Source organism: Ambystoma mexicanum, chromosome 1q (genome assembly GCF_040938575.1).
Source record: "Ambystoma mexicanum isolate Mex_15411 chromosome 1q, UKY_AmexF1_1, whole genome shotgun sequence".
Lineage (NCBI taxonomy): Eukaryota > Metazoa > Chordata > Amphibia > Caudata > Ambystomatidae > Ambystoma > Ambystoma mexicanum.
In genome coordinates, this window is record NC_090922.1 from 832479423 (window position 1) to 832496809 (window position 17387).

The following is a 17387-nucleotide window of genomic DNA, read 5'->3' on the forward strand; positions in this document are numbered from 1 at the left end:
CCTCAAACACTCAACTGCTCCTCCTTGGTGATCTCAGCATCCATCTTGATTCTCCCTGTCCCTCTTCTGTGCTCTTTCGCAACCTCTGTGATTCACTCTCTATCCTCCCCTCCAGCCCGACTCAATCTGCTGGTCACACACTTGATGTCTTGATCTCCTCTGGCATCCCCCTCCCTATTCCCCTCTTCACTCCTCTCTCCTAGAGTGATCACTGCCTCCTCTCCTCTCATCTCTCCATCTCCTCAAGCCAAGAATAAGCCAAGATTGCCACCCACCTTCTCGAACATCCGGCCAATGAAGCGTTTGTCAGTCGAGGCTTTCGCTGCCACATTCACCCCCCCCCCCCCCCCTCCACCCGGGCTGACTCACACCCTGACACAGCCCTGTCCCTGCTCTACTCCTCTGTTTCTGCCACTCATGATGCTCTTGCCCCTGTCATGAGGAACCATTGGAAGTCCAAAGCCAAGGGCAATTCTTGGTACGACTCTGACCTAACTACACTTAAACGTAATTGTAGGGTGGCTGAGAGGAGGGCTTCTTGTTCATCCTCTGACAAACTGGCCTGCTCCAAAAGCAATACTGACTCTCTATCCTCACCAAGAAGAGAGTCCACATTCAAGCCTGTGTCTCTGCGGCATCTAACAACTATTTAAAATCTGTAAGGAGTTGGCTAACCCTGCTGCAGCCTCCTGCCAGGCTCTTTGCAATGACCTTGCCTCTCACGTTATCTCTAAAACCCAGGACATCTTGTCCACCCTCTCCTCCGCTCCCCCTCCTCTCTCCGTCTCTGCTTGCTTACCCTCCTTCAGCTACCCCCTCCCTCTTTGTCCTCCTTTCCTCTTTCCTCCCCTGATGAGGTCGCTAGACAAGTCCGATCCATGAAAGCCTCATCAAAACAGGTCCATCCCTGTTCCTCTAAAACCATTAAGGACCACATTGATAACTTTGCTCCAGCCCTTGCCGATTTCTGCAACCTCTACTTTGTCTCTGGATCTTTTCCCTCCCATCTGAAGCACTCCTTTGTGCATCCACTCCTCAGGAAACCCACTGCTGATCCTTCCTGTCCGGCTAACTATCGCCAAATTTCCATTACTACCTTTTTGGGTGAACCCCTGGGAAAGCTGGCTATCTCTCAGCTTAACCTTCATTCCGATTCTGTTGGCTCTCTCCATGAGCACCAATCTGGCTTCAGAGCTGCCGGAAGCATGGAAACTGCTCTCCTAAACATCCGTGAAGATTTGCTCTACAACTTTGACTCTAACATTCCCTCTGTCCTCATCCTACTTGATCTCGCCTCTGCCTTCGACCGGTTAACCATACCACCCTGCTCACCATCTCCGTGACAACCTGGATATCACTGATCAGGCTCTGGCATGGCTGACGACCTTCCTCTGTGATCGACCCTCCCAGGTGCAACTTAGGTCCTTCCTATCATCTATCTTCTTCTCTACCTGTGGTGTTCTCCAAGGGTCTAACCTCTTGCCCTGGCTTTTCAACCAATACCTGGCAACTCTTGCCTACTGCATTTCCTTGTTCTGCTCTAATTTCCAGTGCTATGCTGATGACACTCGACTCATTTTCAGGCTTCCCTCGGCCACCTCCTCCCCTTCCCTCATCTCTGATTGCCTAATCGCCATTCAAAACTGTTATGCCGCCAACGATCCTCTTCATCGGTACACCTTCATCTTCCTTTCACCTAACTCTCTGGCCGGCCTCCCTTGGCCCTCTTCCCACCCCAACTTGCGAGGGTAAGAACCACATGGTCATCTTTGACTCCACTTCTTTCCTTCTCGGCCCACATCTCTGACATCTCTAAAAAGTCAAACTTCTTACTGCACCTTCTCAGAGGTACTCTGGCTTTCCTTTCTTCCTTCAGAAGCTCACTGTCTCCCAAGCTCTGGTTCTCTCTAGGTTGGATTACTGTAACAGCCTCTTTCTAAATCTACCTACCTCCACTATCTGGCCTTTAAAGCTAATCCAGAACAGGACTGCAAGACTTGTCCTTGGCTTCAAGCCCTGGGTTCGTATCTCTCCAGCTCTGAAATCTCTTCACTGGCTCCCTCTGGATGCAAGGATTAAATTTAAAATCCTCTGCATTGTCCACAAGGCTTTCTGGGGCCTGGGTCCAAAATACCTTCAACTATCCCTCCGTAAATACCTCCGCTCCCAAGCCCTTCGTTCCTCTGCCTCAAACTCCCTCAGGGTCAATTGCTTTTCAAAGAAATGGGCTGGGGGTATCTCTGTCTTAGGCTGGGGCCTGCCTTTGGAACAGCCTCCCTGCCACCTTGAAACTTATGGAGAACCATCTCTGGTTCCGGAAGCACCTCAAGACCTTCCTCTTCACTTCTGCCGCTGCCCCTCTTCTCCCCTGCTGATCTGTTTTCTTTCTTGGCACTGTGCACCTGGTCACCCTCTGTTATTCGGACCCAGGTACCTGCTCACCCTGCCACCCTCCTGCACTGCCTCCGGGCCACCCCTTGCACTGGGGTCTGTATCTGTACCCATACAGTCCCCCACCCACTTTTCTTGTGCATTTATCAGATATACCCTAGCAGCTTAACCTAGCACTTGCCACTTGCTGGCTGCACTACTACTGTGTATTACCTCTATTTTAGTTATTATTTATTCTGTCTCTCCTCTGTTCTGCACTTTCCACTTCCCTCCCCCCCCAGTCCCCCTTGGCACTTCACCCTTTTCCCATGCACTTGCGCATTCTCAATGTCACTGGGCCTTGTAAGATCGTTGTTTCTTTTTTCTCCCCTTTGCCTGGTCGTGCTCTGAAATACTTTTGTACGAGCGCGATATAAATAAAATATAATTTATCATTAATCATTTAACCGCTATGGCATTATGGGTTCTACCTGAGTAGAACATTTTCCTGCCAAAATTTGTATTTAGGCATTACCTCATTACTATCAGCTGTACCTCCTCAGAGGTAGTCTTTGTTTCCTCACTTTCCCCCAGAAGCTCACTATCTCCAGAGCTCTGGTCCTCCCAAGGCTGCACTCCTGCAGCAGCTCTTTCTAAATGTTCCTGCCTCTACGCTCCATTCTCTACAACTTGTCCAGAACAGGACTGCATGACTTGTCCTTGGCCTCGAGCCCAGCGATCATATCTCTCCAGCCCTGAAATCTCTTCATTGGCTCCCAGTGGCAGCAAGGCTCATGTTCAAGACCCTCTGCATTGTCCACAAGGTGTTCTGGGGCCTGGTACTGCACTACCTCCAACTCTCTCTTGCTAAGTATCTCCCTTCTCGAGCTCTCCGCTCATCCACCTCCAACTCTCTGAGGGTCAGTTGCTTTTCCAAGCAGAGAGTTGGGGGCAGATCTTTCTTCGGCTGGGACCTCCCTCTGAAACAGCTCCCTGCCCCTCTCAAACTTGAGCAGAACCATCTACGGTTCCGGAAGCAACTCAATACTTTCCTCTTAGCTTCCACTTTCTCTCTTCCTCTCCCCCTGCTGATGACCCATCTGTTCCATACGCTGGTTCACCTGGCCACCCTATGAACCTTGGCCCTGGTTCCTGCCTGGCCAGTTGCACCTCGCACTGCCTCTTGGCTCCCTGAGTACTTGTGGTCTGTATCTGTAACCCTACAGCGCCCTCTCTCTGCACTTATGAGACACCCATTGGCTGCACTTTCTGATTAAATGCACTGAGCCACCCCCTGGCTGCGCTTTTCGATTGCCTGCACTTCTCCATCGCCCCTGCCCCCTTTGCACTTCCCCTCTGTTTGCCAGTTCCCTCTGAACATGTCATGGTGACTCAGTGCTGCCCAATTTGGCCGGTAATTCCTCCTTGGTGGCAGAAGATATGACACACAGGTATCGTAATGGTCATAAAGGGGGCTCGGCTGTTAGAAGCTTATTCTGGTGCAAACCTGGCTCTATGGGCTGGAATTCATAAAGTTTGTATGGTCCATACTCAAAGACATGCCGAAAATGTACGCCATGATGGAAAAGGAAGAGGATTATAGCAATGTTTTCCTAAACATTGAAAAAAAGACTTGACTAATGTTGGACTGAGCAATAAGCTCCATCGCGGCAGCAGTTCCAGTGTGTTGTGCAATCGCATTGACTGGCAAGAATTTTCACATAATGGTTTGGGGGGCTGGCCCAAATCGAGAAGAACATTATGCTTCATGTGCCCTTATTAGAGAATATATTATTTGGCCACAAACTGGGTGCCATAGTCAGAAATACCCACAGTGACCCACATATTCTGAGTTGCTGCAAGGTCATTCTCACAAGAAAAAACAAACATAGACCGTTGCAAGCCATTTCGGTGAACCAGCGGCTTTCTGAAGGCTCGGAACTGACATGGTTTCAGAGGAGTAAGGTCCCAACCACCTCAAACTAGAACAGTGAGGATGCAGTGTCCAAAGGATTGGAGGAAAAACTAAGATCAATGATTCAAGCTTCAGACTGGTCTGGTTCTAAACCTGAACAAGCTCACGTATTGGGTCCAGAGTATTCATTTCATAATTGAGACATTCCAGAATATCTCTCTCCTATTAAATCCAGGGCTGTTATTCATGTCATTCGAGCACCAATACACATCATGTGCCCACAGCTCCTCATTATGAGAAGTGTCTCTGATTAGTCCTGTGGTATCAGCATTTGCAGTACAGTGCACTTCTGCCTTTCAGTTTCAATTCAACTGTGAATTTTTGCCCAAGTGGTGGACCAGTCATTGCGGTCGTGCACAAGGAAAAGATCAGGATACACCCTCACCTGGTTGTGAGGCTAGTCCTTACTCCTTCACAAGAGGAGACTTTTAGAGACGAAGCACTTGACGAGAGCCTGCAAGAGGATTTCCCATCTGTGGTCTCTAATACAATGCAAACTACCTTTGATTCAACTAGTTCAAGGGCTGAATTTAATTTGTGCTACCCTAGCTTCAGGCAAAGGAGCAGCATTTCTTCCACAAAGATGAGGGATTCTGAGGGACAAACTGTAGCCGCTTCTGGCACGCAATCCAGACTCTGCAAGTAACTGGCTCAAGGCACATGGGAATGCGGTGGATACCGTATTCTTGGTCCCGTGGGCATGATTCATATCAAATACCTAGTCAACCATGTTCTGATACACTGAAGCCCAGCAACCATATCCTTCAGCTAGATGATACTGACCGCTCATCGCCAATGGTGGCTGATCTGGGGAAACTTGGACAAAGGGGTTCTCAATGAGACCACCACAGCCAAAGATATTAACAAGATACCTGTCATTTAGGTTGGTGTGTCACTCTGCAACAGCTTTCAGCCCAGATGAGAGAGTCTCATCACGTGAGTGTACGAACTTTGAACTGGGGGGGATTGTCGGCTTTAGACAGGATGCAAATGTTGGGTCCCTGTGTAGAGATCAAGACTGCGATTAAATGGACAGACACTATTGTTGTAGGCATTACATTAATGAACAAGGGGCTACAAGATCATGGTCGTTTACTCGGATATCGGAGAACCTATTTTCCTGGGTAGAGGTGCATCTTCTCTCTTTCAGAAGTCCACATGCAAGGATCTCTAGATGTGGATAGATGGACCAGGATCTTTGCATCCTCCTTGGAATTCCCTCTGTCAGTCAGTATCTTTCAACTGATTTTCAATACTTTTTGGGTACAAGAGATGTACTTGTTTGAATTCAGAGTGAATGCACACATGGAACGGTTCTGCACAAGGAACCTGGAACTTACCTGGGGAACAGATATGTTGAACTTACCCTGTCCCTGCAGCCTCATACATATGCCTTCCCTTTGATCCCATTTCCAAAGGCGCTAAGGAAGTTCATATAGGACGGTACAGATTTAATTCTGGTCTTTTCCCACTGGCCGATGAGGACTTGGTTCCTACTCTTACTGGAGCTAGGAGTGACTCAGGTGCTGACCCTTCCTCTTCATCCGTCCATGATCTGGGTGTCCCTTCTATCATGAGTACGATTTTACATTTCAAGTTGACAGCCTTGAAATTGAAAGTCAAAGGCTTAGGGCTGTCTAACGGGGCGGTATTAGCAGTCTAGAAATGCAGGCACCCGTCAGGGCTTACTCCCATCACTGGTTCTCATGTCAGTTATGGGGTGGGTCTCAGGCAATAAATCCTCTTCGCTGTTCTCTGCTTTCCTTTACAGCCTTAGGTAACATGTCCTGTTCTCATGGGAAGAAGAAGCCATCTCTCCTGTATAGTAGGCAGGGGGCTCTTTTGTACATTGAGTGGTGTGAGACATTCAGAGGCTGTACAGTCTCTTCATAGCATTCAGAGGCAGCAAGCAGGGTTCCATCAGTTTCAATGGTCATTCCATGGATCAGAATTGTTATCATGAAGGCTTTACGAAGAAGTAGGTTTCCTCAAGTCCTTTATAACTCAGGGAAGATCTCCCAGGGGGGCACTGCTGCTTCATGGGCTGAGGTGCTATGGGGGTAAGACCTGAATTTTATCTGCTGTAAGGTGACCTGGGCAGCTGCCATCATGGGATCACTGTCCTGGATGTTATAAATTCTTAGGATGTCTTTGGGTTCATACAATAAACGGTAGCAACTTATAATGTTGTGGATCTCGGAGGTCCTGCCAAAGCGGAGTCTGTGGTGTTTCCTCGTAATTGAAGATGGTGACGAGGGAGGGGAGCAGAGGGCAAGGACTATATCCGTTGTGGGAATCACTGTGGCATCATCTGCTATTGCCACCATGGCCAACTTTACCAAATGGTTTTTGAGGATAGATTAGAGCGAGTGGTTTATCAGAAGCCATCTGCAGTGCATAAGGTTCCATAGAGTATTATTTGTGGCCCTCTTTTTCCCCTGTATGCGCTTTTTTGTACTATTAGTTCTGTTAATATAGGTGCATTACCTAGAGCCCGAAGCTACTCACCGGCTACGTGGTGACTATCTACAACTCAACACAGTGCTCGCTTGTTAACCAGTTTTGTGGGCACACATAGTACTGCGTTAATGTCTGCTTCTCATCACTCTTGCCTGTTAATGTTACCCTGATCCTGCTGTGCAGCCCTCCGCTGCTTACATGTTTGATTCACGTTATATAAATCTAATATTCAATAAAATGGCATTTTACCACATCCATAGCACATATAAACTGTAGTATCATTTAGCATATAGGGTCCTGACTTGTCAATTTTCACTCCAGAACCAGTCATGGGACTTCCAATGCCTTGTGCAGCAAAAGACATGCATACCTCCTAATTTGTGTATATATTGACATCAAAAGAAGTGAGATCACAGAAAAGGACGTTACAAGGAGTGTCGTTAGTATTTGACACCCAAGAGCATCATGGTTAGTGACATTAAAAGAAGTTGCCATGAGTAAGACAACAGACTAAGAACTTTGTGTTGTACAAAATATATACGGGTTGATGTATGTATAATCTTTTGTAATCACAAAAAATGCAATTGAGACTGCTTTTTACAACTTTCTTCTGCACTTCGTAGGACAAACGACAAAAATTGCATGCAGGTGACTTATTTGCATGTAAGAGCAAACGTACGTAGCAGTCTACTCCATACAATTTACAGTAATGTGTCACGCACTTTTAGTGGGGAAGCTGAGATTTGGGCCCAGTATGTGATTTAAGCACTTGATCACATATCCTCCCAGCTTTAGTTCATATAAGTATTTGTTAATGATTGGGTAGCATCAACTTTAATAATAATTTGTTCTTTAACATGCCTTAGAAAGTACACAAATTACATATAAACTCACCTGACAAAAACCATACCTATTTTGATCCATGTTTCCATAATGTTTCATATATTAAGACTTTAGTAATTGTTTCATGGCACATTATGCACGCCTCCCATTTCTTATGACAACAATGCCCATCTCTTACAAGACAACATGTGCCCCCCTGACTGCCTTGACTACTAGACCACACAACTGTGCTGGCTGCCATTCTATTGCTCTGCTAACGCAGAGAGAGATATGAGGCTGCTGGAGGGAAATATCACACGGCAGCACTGGGAATGCTTTCATCCTCCAGGCTGGCAAGCCTAGTCGCTGGTGTTCGGGATACGGCATGTTCAGTCGGGACAGGCATGCAACAAAAGTTATCCACTTTACCCGTCCGTGGTCACTTCACTCACACCTCAGCCTTCCTACCAGGGCGTTTCCTGGAGTATGGATTGCGACGGGAGGAGACCGAAGTGTGAAACTCCTTTATTGTCCCAGGGCGGGGGAGGAGCTGGGAGTGCTATGTACACTGACAACTTACCATAGAGAAAGATGGCACTGGTGGTAGCTGACTTCATGTTTTGGTCTTTTGCTTTTTTGCTTGAAAACAGTCTTTCCCCTGATTTTCTTTTTTGGGTGCAGCAAAACATACGAAATGCGAGTATGGGTAGGAGCCGAACATCAATACCTGTTCCCCAGGGGTAGCCTGTTTGTGCAAACAGCACCACCCCCATCCTTTCCTGCGCCATTCCCCCATTGTGCTTCCCTCCACCCACATCTAAAGGGGCCATGCCCCCGGCAACCAAACAACTTCCCAGACCCATAAAAAAAAATCCCCTCTACACCAAACTCCTCTTTCCTATGACCTGCAGCCAGTCTGACCTGCCACATCAGCAACAGATATTTTACATCACAAATTCTCAAACTAGTGCCCCAACCTGTCACACAAAACTACCGAAACAGCACAACCTTAAACGGAGAATAAAACCCCCCCAGGATAAATAAAACCAGATACCTGACAGAACCCAAAAGGGGGTGGGAGGGTGGGTCAATCTCAAGTCCCAACCGTCGCCTGCTTCCCAAAACTTCCTTGCCCCTTAAATACCCCCCGAGGGGTGCACTACGCGCAGGCCATCTCGCTGGCCTGTGCAGCACCAAAATAACCTCGGGGGTAACGCTTTGCGTTCCCACCCCCTTTCCCCCATTTTGCTTAAACAGTCTTTCCCCTGATTTTCTTTTTTGGGTGCAGCCAAACATACGAAATGTGAGTATGGGTAGGAGCCGAACATGACATGTGTCGCTGCATGTCACTACTACAAAGGACACATTGACAGAGAAAAAGAGCTGCCAATAACTTTTGTCTGAAAAGGTGATAAGAACTGGATGAATGACAAACCCCCATTCAAGCAGTTAGTACTGTGGTAGAGTCTAGGGCTCTACTGCATGGGGTTTCATTTATTATATCCCACAATGATGCAGAGGGTGTTTTTCACTTGTTTAATGTCTTTTGAAGTTCAGTGCATGTTAACACTAGTACAAAGATTGGTGACATGAGGTGGCACGTGTCACACAGTGACGTCATTTGGGGATTGTCAAAGGTCTCCCTGGCTATGCTCCTGGGCTGTGGCCAGCATCATTGGGCTCTTTGTTTCTGGAGTGGCTGGCTTTCTTGTTCAGGCCTCTTCAAAAGGAAAAAAAACAGGGGGTTCCACAAGTGTAACACTTTGTGCAGTGACCCTAAATAAGAAAGAATGGGACTAACAAATAATTTGTCTCTCTGGCACACTTCAGGGGGGTGACTCACTGATTTAGTCTGTTCTTAAACACCTCAATTCAGCCTTTCATCCTTCTGAGGTTGATAAATGAGTAGCAACACAGATTGGGTGATATTGTATTATATTTCTTTTATATAAAGCACTTAAGCATAAGTGCTATATAATAACACATCATTTGGCCTTAGACGTCTGCTTGCATTCACAATAATTCGGGCCTATACACACTGATATTAACGATACATATGGTGATTCATTCTTGTATGAAATGTATATCACATTATAGTTTTTATTTATTTATACATTTATAACCGCGCACAAAGCCCTCAGGCATCTAGGTGCTAGAACCAGCGAGATGGGGGATGGGGAGCAGAGGTCGAAGTGTATGAAAAGAAGTAGTGGAACGATGTTCCCTGCTGGCCTGCCCCGATCTCCACAAACCCCATCGCCCCTGTTCCCTCCTATGCACAATACAAACCCTCAAACAAATGTGCCTGCTGTTTAAGGAAACGTTCAGTGCAGTGCACTGAAGTACAAGTTTCAACTGCTTGCTACACTTTTATTTTAAAATGAAACCATTCCTGAACGGCTTCTTTTGAAAATAAAAGTATAGGAACAGTAAAACTTAATTTAAAAAAAAGTAGAGGTGCACCACTCCCAACCGTTCCTGCCCACTTCGACCACTGATGGGGAGGGGTGTCGGTTGAATAGGTGGGTCTTGAGCTGTTTTCTGAATGCATTGTAGGACATTTGTTTCGAAGATGGGTGGGTAGCTTGTTCCAGAGTGCAGGTGCGTGGACTGGGAAGCTGGCTCTAGACCGTTTGAACCTGGGTGTGGTAAGGCGGTGAGTATAGTGAGATCTGGTAGGTCTTGAAGATTAAGTTTTAGTTATTTTCTCCTCTAGTTAATGAGGGGTGTCGTTCAACTGATAGCGTTGACTGAGGGATAGAATTTTGAAGTTGATTCTATCCTTGACTGGTAACCAATGTGCTGTTTTCCTGGCCTTGGAGATATGGCCCTGTTTGCTCATGTCAAGTGCGGCCCTGAGCGCATTGTTTTGTATTGTTTGGTGTTTGTGTAGGTTCTTTTCAGAAGTGCCACAGAGTATGGAGTTACAATAGTGTAGTTTTGACCCAACAAGGGCCCTAGCGACTTCTGGACAGTTTGAAGTGGTAAGAAAGGGTTTGCTGACATTGTTGAGCTTAGTGGCATGTACAGAAGTTGATGCAATGTGGTTGACCTGACGGGACATAGTCAGAGAGGAGTCGAGGTAGACGCCAAGAGTTTTGACGGAGGAGCCAACAGAAATGTTGTGGCCGTCAATGATGAAAGAGGTAAAGTCTCGAGGTAGTGGAGGCCCTATAAGGAGTTCTGTTTTGTCGTCATTAAGGCAGAGACTGTGTGTGGCCATCCAGGAACACTTGTGATGACCGATTGGCTAGGAATGAGGTGATCCAACTGTTGGCTTCAATGGAGAAGTGAGCTGAGGATGTGAGGGCATGACAAATGATTTTGTGGTTGACGAGGTCGAACGCTGCAAAGAGATCCAGAAGCAGGAGCATGGAGAGTGTGCATTGGTTGTTTGTGTGATCAAGCTGGTTTTTTAGGTCTAGAAGGGCTGTTTCAGTCCTGTGCTTGGGGCGAAAGCCAGATTGCCAGACCCCTGGGATATCATGAAGTTCTAGGAAGGACTGGAATTGTAGGTAGGCCACTCTGTCCATGATTTTCAGGAGGAATGGTACTGTGGTGATGGGCTGATAGTTGGTGGGGATTGCTGGTGCGGGTGAGGTTTTTTTCAATAGTGCAGTGATCCAAGATTCTTTCAGGGCGGCCGGAATGGTGCATGCCGCGAAGTAGGGGTTAATGATGATGGAAATCAGGGAGAGGAGAGGGTTAACACATTCTTTGAGCAGGGCAGGTGGGCATTTATCCCCGCTTGCCGCAGGAACGTTTGAGGCCAGATATAATGATTGCAAGTGAGGAGGTGTTGATGGGCTGGAACTTAAATGGAGGGAATTACCTATGAGCAGGTTGTCGTGTTAGGCAGTAGCTCGGATCGAGGCACGTGTGTCTTTTATCTTACTTTCCAATTGTGTAATTTTGCCTGTGAAGGTGTCTTGGATTTTGTTACATCAGGTAGTGTCTTTTAGCACTGTGCATGGAGGGGGAAGATAGAAGTTTCCAATTCTCTGAGAATGGTGAAGAGTTCCCGTGAGCTGGAGGAGGCGTTGGTGACTCTGTCATTGTAGCTGGAAGCTTTGGAGCTCGGTATAAGTTGTTTGCAATGGAGCGCAAATTGGGGAGGGTGGTTTTGTTGGTGGGGGTTGGGATTTTAAGCCAGGTGCTTCTGCTGCTCTTTTTGCAGCTTGTGTGGCACGAAGGTCTGGTGTGAACCAAGAGTTGAGATGTGTGGGATTCTTGGACTTCTTGGCTTTGAGGGGTGCCAGGAGGTTGATGGCCTTGTGAAGTAGGGTATTGTAATGATCAACCAAGGCTGTGGGATCCTGAGTTGGGGGGAGGGGGGTGCTAGGGGGATGAAGTTGTTACTGGTTAGGTTGTGATGGTGATATCGTAACCATATTTTTCATAGTGCACTTAGGAACCATGCTACGTGATGCCACCTCCTGTTTTGTCAAGGGGTGAAAGGTTGTGTCCATTGCTTCCCGTGATGTCACTTCGGGGTGGGGTCAAATGGCATCACTACCTGTGATGTCATCAGAGATCACGGGTCGTGTGATGCCACGTCCACTACCCCTTGCATTTTGGTGAAATGGCGTCCCTGGTGTCATGACAAGTTCGGTTCCTACCACTTATCTGAAATTTGCACAAAAACGGAATTTGGAGAAAATGTAATTTTGGGCAGGACTGAAACTGGCGGATCGGTCGAATCTTGCCCAGAATTTGGTAATTTACCCACGAATGCCATTTAGTCCACCACTGCTTGTTGTTACCCCCTCTCTGCGCTCTAAAAGGACGTCCACATTTATGGAGGGAGGAAAGTGGCCTTGTACATCACTGGAGAGCCTGATCTCTGAGACTCCCTGGCTTAGCTCTCGGTGTGTTTAAAACACTTTAAATCAATTCACGTGGCTGGAGCATTACCGACCAGGCCAGTAAACGCGTATATCATTGTTCATAATCTGCTGTACGTGGCCAGCGCTCATGCGCGGTGCTGCCTATGCCTCCCGGATTAAACCGCTCTGTGCCTTTAACTACAGTTGCAGAAAGTGCTTAATGTGGGCTCGGATTAAGCTGGGATCTGCTGCTTGAAAGCGCTTTAATTGAAGAGTATTACATGTTAAAATGATTACAAATATGTTAAAGCCGCCCTATGCCGGAGCAAAGAAGCAGGTCGGGCAGATGCTGCCAAAGGGGCATGTGTCAGTGGGAGCAGCCGGTCCCTGGGCGCATCGCTTAGCAGGCACTCTGCTGTGCTGGAAAGTGCCGTCACGTGATGACGGTGTGCTGCGATCCCTTCAGCTGCGACTCTGCGCTGCACGTGGTGTCGCCATAAGTGGCAGCCGTCCTGCGGCGAGGTTCCAGCGTGGGATGCCAATGGATGCTAGCCCGCTTCCGGCGGTCCTGCAGGGTATTGGGTCCAAAAGGCAGCCTGAACATGTGAGGCACCTCAAAATGCGATTTTTTCATGCAGCAACAGTCATTTTTTTAATGCAAGCCAAAAACACAGGTATTATTAGTAGGATTGGTGTATTTATTAAGAGAGTGCCTACTGTTGGGAAGCAACGAGCGCCGTACAATTCTATGATAGACTAATACGTTGATTTTTAATGAAAAATAAACAAGGCTAAGTTTACTATAAGCCCCCCGCCCACATTAAAAAGGGAAACAGAAAGAGAAGCATGGGGTTTGGGGGGGGGGGGGAGTTTGCTGGAGGTCAAATGCATTATAGGTCTGCAGATATGAGTGGTTGTCGGATGTCGACCTTCATCCAACTGCCCTTTCGGTTCTTTAGCGATAGGGGAAGGAATCTCCCTTTGCCCCAAAGAGATATTCACAGTTTCTGGCTGTGCATACTAAATGCCTGTGCAGCGTGCCGTTTAGCTGGAGATTTGAAAGTCATGCGCATAAGCTGCACTATTCTTAATGTAGTGATGTTCAGCACACTCGGGGATCCACACCTGCTGTTAAGTTTTTTTGAAGGTCGCAGTGCTTGAAATGGAGTAACACTTGTGCAGGTGCCACCCCATTAAAGGTGTAGGCTTCCTGCTGGGAAGTGACGCTACTATGGAGCTCATGTTTAATACAATCGTGATTTGACAGCGGGGAGCTATTACATTTTCACTGCAACGTAAATGGATCCCCGCCGCCAAACTTTCGTCATTTGAGTGGTGGAGTGCACAAGTGTGGGACAAAAGGCAGGGTACACCTGTGTGCGCCGCCGCCTTTTGCCCCGCACTTTAGCACTCTGCCGTGCAAAGCGAGCAATTGCTGCCTGGTATGCTTGCATGCAGCCAGGGCTCGAGTGGTGAGCATCCTCAATCATTGATGGCCATGGTCTTGTGGTTAAGTGTCTAGATTCAGAGGCGTGAGTCCAGGGTTCCATTGCTGTCCCGGGTTCCATTCCCTGCCACTACACTGCAGCCAGATGTTTTTCTTTTTTTATTTCTTAAACGCACAGGATGGACGGTGTCCACCCTCTCCAAAAAGTGGATGGCGCCTTCCACCCACGTAGTCCCTCGACTTGAGCCCAGCATGCAGCTCTCATAATTGCAATGAAACCCTGCCCGACATGTTTGCATGTTGGGCAGAGGTTAATTTCAATTGGGAACACTGCCTGTATTCCTAAATCTAAGAGGGGGTTCCCTGCCTCGAAAGAAATAATGAAAACAGTCAAGATGTCCAAAAAGATAACGTCTGTGTCAGTCACGTCCCCAAAACCCATTTCTGTCCCTCACTCTATAAACTAATAAAATGGTGCAGGGATGGTCTCGCGCTAAAGAAAAGGGTGTTCATCAAGCAAACATGAATGATCTACCAGTCGGGCTTCCAAAAGGATTAAAAGAAACAATGTTCCAATATTAGGGGCTGCATGGTGGACCAGCGCTCCTCTACACCAGAGGCCCAAGTGACAGCCTGTAGCCATTGGTCGAATGTGGGGGCCCTGGGGCATAACCAGAGCAACTTCACAGAACGGGTTGCAAGCAACATGCAAAGACCGGCCAACCTCCTGAGGTTGCAGCCAGCGAGGGGGAACTCGTGAAACAAACAGCTCATTAGGATCGGTGTAATAGTGCGATCTAGCATTAGGGATACAGTCTCAAAAACCTCCTCCCAGAATGACGTGAGTTTTGGGCAGCCCCAAAGCATGTGTATATAATCAGCATTGTCTGTTTTGCATTTCGGGCAATCAGCAGGTCGATCTTCAACCATACAATGTAGCCTAGCTGGGATATAGTGATATATGTGAAGTATTTTAAGTTAGATCAGTTTGAACCTAGAATTAAAGGAGACTTCCTTGGTACAGGTACACATGGATTCCCATTGCTGGTCGGTTATGCCTATACCCAAATCCCTGCTCCAAGCTCTCTGGAGTCTATCCAACGGACGGCAGGCTCTTTCCTGAAGAATACCATACAACCTAGCAACCTTCCTCTTCATTGCAGTGCTGCTCATAATTTCAGCAAGTAGTAAATCATCAGTGGGAATCGAGGGGAATTCATGCCATCTACTCTTTAGTACCTGGTGCAACCCAGTGTATTGTAGCCATCAGGAGGGACGCCCCCTCAGGGACTCCGGCAGATCCTGTCTGAAGGATACCATAGAAAAAACATCTCGGAAAGTGCCCTAACCCATTCCCAACCAGAGGCGAACCATTACACCATCCACAGGGGGGGTCCCGGGGAGGCACTTCCACAGGGGAGAATCACTGTGAAATGGAATGGGGGGGTGTCTACCAATTTCCACAGTCTACTCTACATGGTGGGATTGGTGGATCCTAGTTCTAAATTGGAAGGGGAGAGAATCGGGGAGCGATCATCGAGATGCCCAGAAGCCAGACGCTCAAGTTTGACGTGAAGAGGGGATTCGTCCGGGTCAAACCATAACGCTGTGAATTGGGCCTGGGCAGCAATCCAGTATCACTCAGTTAGGAGCAGCGAACCTTCCCTGCGCGAAGGGGGTAGATAGTGTGTCCAACTTTAAGCGGACAGCACTGGAGTGCCACAAGAATGTATTGATCCTCCGGGTTAATGATTTGAAGAATTCCCTTACAGGCCAAAGCGGGACGTTCTGAAATCTGTATAAATGTTGCGGGAGCACCACCATTTTGAGCACTGCCACCCGCCTGGCTAGTGTGATCGGCTGAGTGTCCCAGCCTTCAAGTTTCCAGGCTAGGAAGGTAAGGTAATTTCCATAGTTGTAGTTGTATAATTAAGTCCGGTGACGCGTGATCACTGCCCCAAGTTATTTCATCTCTGATTGAGACCAGGTGACCCATGAAGGTGGCAAGGGGCTGTGGTGGCATCAGTCAACGGGAACAGAGTGGATTTAGAGCAATTGACCTTTAACCCGGATAAAGCACCAAAGAGAACAACGTCTTCTATTATAGGTGCCAGGTTGTCATCAGGGGCGCGGATGAAGAGCAATGCGTCATCTGCGTAAACTGCGATGATTTCTGGGTCTCCGGAGAGTCTTATACCCCTCTCGGCATGTTGCTTTCGGATCCTGTCCGCTAAAGGCTCAATGGCTAATGCAAATATGAAAGGTGAGAAGGAGCAGCCTTGTCTGGTGCCCCTGGCTATCTCAAATTGCGTGGAGCATCGGTCTTCAGTGCGGACCCTGGCGACCGTGGACACATAGTAATTTCACCCAGGACAAGAAGTGGGGGCCAAAATTGCTTTTTTCTAGTACCAACCAGAGAAACCTCCAAGAGACCGAGTCGAACGCCTTTTACATGTCTAATGTGGCGTCTACGGCCAGCGCCCCAGGGTTGATTCGGGCCAGGATGTCAAATAGACAGCGCAGTTTAAGAGCGGTGGAGTGCCCCGGAATGAATCCCGACTGGTCGGGGTGGACGATAAACAACATATATGGTGCCAGTCGGAGGGCCAGCACCTTGGCAAATATTTTGACATTACAGTTAATGAGGGAAAGGGGTTGGTAAGAGCCACATTGGGTGGCTGGCTTGTCAGGTTTCAATAGTACTGATATAACCACCTCAGGGAGCGAGGAGTGAAGAATACTGACCTTGCACGCCTCCTCCCATACAGGCGCCAGTCGTGGCACCAGACGACCTTTGTAACATTTATAAAACTCGGTGGTAAGCCCATCGGCTACGGGAGCCCTCCCAGTAGATAATGAGTCTATTGCCACAGATATTTCCTCCATCGTTATTGGGCGGTCCAGTGCCTCCCTGGTCTCTGCGGATAACATTAAAAGAGTAATACTGTCGAGGAAGGATTCAATTGCTACTGTAGGGGAAGTGTCAACATTAGCATAGAGCGTTTATAGAAAGAGCGAAACACATTGTACATATCTTGAGCTGTGAGTGCAAGACTGCCGTCCGCTCTCTCAATCGCTGGTATCTGGGGAACCCTCGTCTCTTGCCAGATCATCTAGCTAATAGACGTCTGGGGCATTTGCCCTCTCCGTATTTCCTGTCTGCCTGGGGATCGTCCAAGAACCTGCACTCCCGGTCCGCCTGGGTTTGGAAGGTATCTAGCGCTAACCCTATATCACTAAGCATAGCAGAGGATGGGGAAGAGGCATATTGCCTTTTCTAGTCTGGCAAGTAGGAGCTTGCTCTCCCCAATAGATGTACAAATTACTCTAAGGATCTCTGCCTCCTTCGGAAAGACAACTCCATGAATGCAGACTTTGAAAGTCTTCCAAAGAGTGGCCTGGGTCTCTACTGATCCAGTATTGAATTTAAAAAAGTCGTCAATATTGGTCCCCAGTTCCGATTCAAATGTCAGATCTAACAATGCAT